Source organism: Austrofundulus limnaeus, unplaced genomic scaffold (genome assembly GCF_001266775.1).
Source record: "Austrofundulus limnaeus strain Quisiro unplaced genomic scaffold, Austrofundulus_limnaeus-1.0 Scaffold1419, whole genome shotgun sequence".
Classification (NCBI taxonomy): Eukaryota; Metazoa; Chordata; class Actinopteri; order Cyprinodontiformes; family Rivulidae; genus Austrofundulus; species Austrofundulus limnaeus.
Genome location: NW_013953821.1, coordinates 12062 through 16589, shown reverse-complemented (window position 1 = coordinate 16589; position 4528 = coordinate 12062). Strand labels below are relative to the sequence as shown.

At 37.9% G+C, this 4528-nt stretch overlaps 1 protein-coding gene across 2 annotated transcripts in view; it reads right to left on the bottom strand.

The window, feature by feature from the left end:
- mbtps1 (membrane-bound transcription factor peptidase, site 1) overlaps positions 1-2775 on the bottom strand; it is a 22933-nt gene extending 20158 nt beyond the window's left edge. Inside the window, exons 1-2 of one of the 2 annotated variants that reach the window (XM_014032325.1) lie at positions 2594-2775; positions 858-954 (exon numbers count right to left, since the gene is read on the bottom strand). The gene's annotated coding sequence lies outside the window, so the exon portion shown is untranslated. The remainder of the gene's footprint in view (positions 1-857; positions 955-2593) is intronic. The other variant, XM_014032326.1, reaches the window with a different exon arrangement.
- Positions 2776-4528: the final 1753 nt, after the last annotated feature.

The window sequence follows — 4528 nt, the reverse complement described above, 5'->3', positions numbered from 1 at the left end:
GTTATATTAGTTTTTAGCTTTTAGCTACTGTTATACTTGTTTTTGGCATTTAGCTGCTATTATATTTGTTTTTAGCTTTTAGCTACTGTTATACTTGTATTTAGCTTTTAGCTGCTGTTATATTAGTTTTTAGCTTTTAGCTACTGTTATACTTGTTTTTGGCATTTAGCTGCTATTATATTTGTTTTTAGCTTTTAGCTACTGTTATACTTGTTTTTGGCATTTAGCTGCAATTATATTTCTTTTTAGCTTTTAGCTACTGTTATACTTGTATTTATCTTTTAGCTGCTGTTATATTTGTTTTTAGCTTTTAGCTACTGTTATACTTGTATTTAGCTTTTAGCTGCTGTTATATTTGTTTTTAGCTTTTAGCTACTGTTATACTTGTATTTAGCTTTTAGCTGCTGTTATATTTGTTTTTAGCTTTTAGCTACTGTTATACTTGTGTTTAGCTTTTAGCTGCAGTTATATTTGTTTTTAACTGCAGTTATATTTGTTTTTAAGTTTTAACCAGTTTTTCTTGATTTAACCTTTAGCTACAGTTTTAGTTTATGACCTTTTAGCTACAGATTTAGCTGATTAAGCTTTTAGCCGCTGTTTTCTGTTTTTCATTTCGTTCCTGTGCACAGCCGTGCACGGAGCAGCCGTTAGCATCACAGCTGGAGGGGGACAGGCCTGTGATCCAGCTGTTTTCTAGCTGAGCATCTCGTCTCACAGGTGAACTCGCAGCGACGCAGTAACCCTGGTATTTACTGTAGAAATGTTTGCTTCCTGCCTGACAGCTGATAATCCAGCATATTTAATCTGTAGGACAGATACAGCCTGAGCTGCATGTAAACAATCTGAATTCTGCTTACTGTGAGAATAAACCGGTGATGAAGCTGATGAGGATCATCCAATCACAGCAGGACCTTGGTAATAAACGTAAACTTATGTGTCGCTTTGTTTTGAGAACTGAAAGAAAATGAAAAGATTAGGATTAACTTTGCCCGAGTTAAGAATAAAAAAATGGTTTTAATTACAGACTCTGCTCAGTCAGACCCAGTTAAAACGTATAATAATTAAAACAACATTGTGCTCCAGTTTCTTCGACACAAACAGGTGTAATTACATTTTTATTTATTTACTGCAGACGTTTCACAGAGGCTGCTCTGTAACCAACTGCAGCTGGAATATTCATTTAATCTGAAAATTTTTAATTCATTCAAAACTATTCCTCATTTATTCCTGAAATAATCAAAGAATAACTTCTAATCAGGAACACTTAGCTAGCTGTTTAAGAGTTTAAACCTAAATACTCGAGGCTCCAAAATAAAAATTTTACTTTTATGAAATGTTGCAGGACTTCAGTGTCTGTGACACACAAATACTGCAAACACAATAAGTTAAAGAAAACACTTGTTTTCAAGAAATTTGGCAGAAAATGTCACATATTTAATTTTTGAAGGGAAACAGGAAGTGACATCAGAGAACTCTCTGGTCTTTTTTAAATATTATCTGAACTGATTCTTCTTCCTCTCTCTGATAAAAACTCAAAATAATATAAAGAAATAAATTCTCTACAGTTTGAGTTTTTTATCTATTGTAGCAACTCTGTTTACATTCGCCTGTGACATCACTTCCTGTTACTTCACATGCAAATATCTCAACAGCTGTTCATCTCAGCAGCGTGGTTTTTCTTTTGTAATTCATTTCTTAATGTTACCTTTCCAAAAATGCATTCACGTTTATTACAAAAATGTGATGCCACGGGTCCTTTAATCCTCCCTCATAACACAGCAGGTATTTACAGAACAAATACACCTCAGAGAGGTGGTGAAGGTGTGGAACGTATCATTAAAACCCCTCCTGGTTGATCCAGTCTAAAAGGAGGAGGATCAGGTTCTGGTTCCTGCTCGGAGCCGGATCCCCTGCCAGGCAGAGACAACAGCAGTCCTCTGGGGGACAAACTGAGCTGTAAAAAAAAAAAAAAAACAGGGTCCATCTGGTTTTGGGTCTGGGCTGTTAAAGGACGGTTTGGGACCACTTGTGTCAACATGACACCGAGCCACAAATCACCCAGAACCTCCCAAACCCAGCCTGAGGAAAACCTGGGGCATCTTAGTGAAAACCAAGATTAACTGCAGATATTTAATGATAAAATAAAGCTTTCAGATTAAAAGCTAAAGCTTTACAACAGCTAAAGGTTCAAGGTTCACCAGATAAATCTACATAATCTTATGAAATAAACAAAAACACACATTTAATCCTTTTAATTCATATTAATAAAGTGTAACACGTCATGTGCACGTGTCCAAAGAAGTGAAAAACTGCTTATTAGAGAATTGTTTAGCTTATAGAAACAGCTAAAATAAACAAGACAAAATATCAACAATCACATATGGTGGAGCAGAATCAACCCGAGCCATAAAATCTTATATTTTATTAACTGCAAATGACCCGAAAAGCTTCATTTCTTCATCAGTGTCGGGGTAACATAAACAGTCAGAGATGAAAATATGTTTTTAAACCTTTGTTTTGTCACATGTAAATCGTTAGCTCGTTAGCTTGTTATTTAGCAGCATCTCGCGAGCGGTTCGTGTTGTTTACTCACCCGGCTCGGATAAACAGGTCCGGGTTTTATGACTTCCTGCGGTTCTGTTTCATTTGATGCCCTCTCTCATGCGGGATCGGTCCCCGTTGGGTCTCCGGTTCGGTGTCTTCCGAACAAAAGCTAACCAAAGACCGAAGCTAGCTGCAGAACTCGCTACACGGTTCAGCCGCAGAACTGACGTCTGGTCGGTCAGGGGCGCCAGGTTTGCGTTAACCCCTCCGAAATGTCTGTAAATTTAAAAAAATCAAATACACTATTAAATATGTTTATTTTATTTATCTTTACCGCAAACTTTCATACCAACTATATCCTTGGTGTAAATGTATTATTTTCTTTTCAAAGGCGTGGTGGGTGATAACAGGGTTTGCAGCTTTTTTTGACAAACCTGGCAACCCAGGCCAACAGGCGATGCTGCGTTTCTGCCAGCAGGTGGCGACATTTACCACCAGGTGCTTTAACAAAAACACCCAAACAGACTGATTTTATTCCTGTTACAGTGAGATATAAAAGTTTACTTCTTTTAGTATCTAATTTAGCTTTTATTTAAGCACTAACCACGACCACATCAACAGGATTTAATACCAGATTATGTTTATTGTATCATCTAGGATTAAAACATCTGACCTTTTATTCAGCAACAATATATAAGTATTGAACACGTCACCATTTTTCTCAGTAAATATATTACTAGAGGTGCTAATGACATGAAATTTTCACCAGATGTTGGTAACAACCCAAGTGATCCATACATACAAAGAAATCAAACCATAAATGTCCAGAAATGAAGTTATTTGTAATAATGTGGAATGGCACAGGGAAAAAGTATTGAACACACTTACTGAAATGTATCTAATACTTTGTACAAAAGCCTTTGTTGTCAATGACAGCTTCAAGACGCCTCCTGTATGGAGAAACTAGTGGCATGCATTGCTCAGGTGTGATTTTGGCCCATTCTTCCACACAAACAGTCTTCAAATCTTGAAGGTTTCGTGGACCTCTTCTATGAACTCTGATCTTTAGTTCTTTCCATAGATTTTCTGTTGGATTCAGGTCAGGTGATTGGCTGGGCCATTCCAGCAGCTTTAGTTTCTTTCTCTGAAACCAACTGAGAGTTTCCTTGGCTTTGTGTTTGGGCTCATTGTCTTGCTGAAATGTCCAGCCACGTTTCATCTTCATCATCCTGGTAGATGGAAGCAGATTTTTATCAAGAATGTCTCTGTACATTTTTCCACTCATCCTTCCTTCAATTATTTGAAGTTTGCCAGTACCATATGCTGAAAAACAGCCCCACACCATGATGTTCCCACCTCCAAACTTCACTGTTGGTATGGTGTTTTTGGGCTGATGTGCAGTGCCATTTGACCTCCAAACATGATGTGTATTCTGGCATCCAAACAGTTCAATGTTGGTCTCATCTGACCAGACTATATTCTCCCAGTATTACACAGGCTTGTTTAAATGTTGTGCAGCAAACTTTAAAGGAGCTTCAACATGCTGTTTCTTCAGCAGTGGAGTCTTGCGTGGTGAGCGTGCATACAGGCCATGGTGGTTCAGTGCATTACTTATTGTTTTCTTTGAAACAATCGTACCTGCTAATTCCAGGTCTTTCTGAAGCTCTCCACAAGTGGTCCTTGGCTCTTGGACAACTCTTCTGATAATTCTTTTCACTCCTCTGTCAGAAATCTTGTGAGGAGCACCTGGTCGTGGTCGGTTTATGGTGAAATAATGTTCTTTCCACTTCTGAATTATGGCCCCAACAGTGCTCACTGGAACCTTCAGAAGTTTAGTCATTCTTCTGTAACCGATGCCATCATTATGCTTTGCAACAATAAGGTTGTGAAGGTCTTGAGAGAGCTCTTTACTTTTACCCATCATCAGATGTTTCTTGTGTGATACCTGGCCATCATTTGGGACTGAACCAGCTGATATTAACTT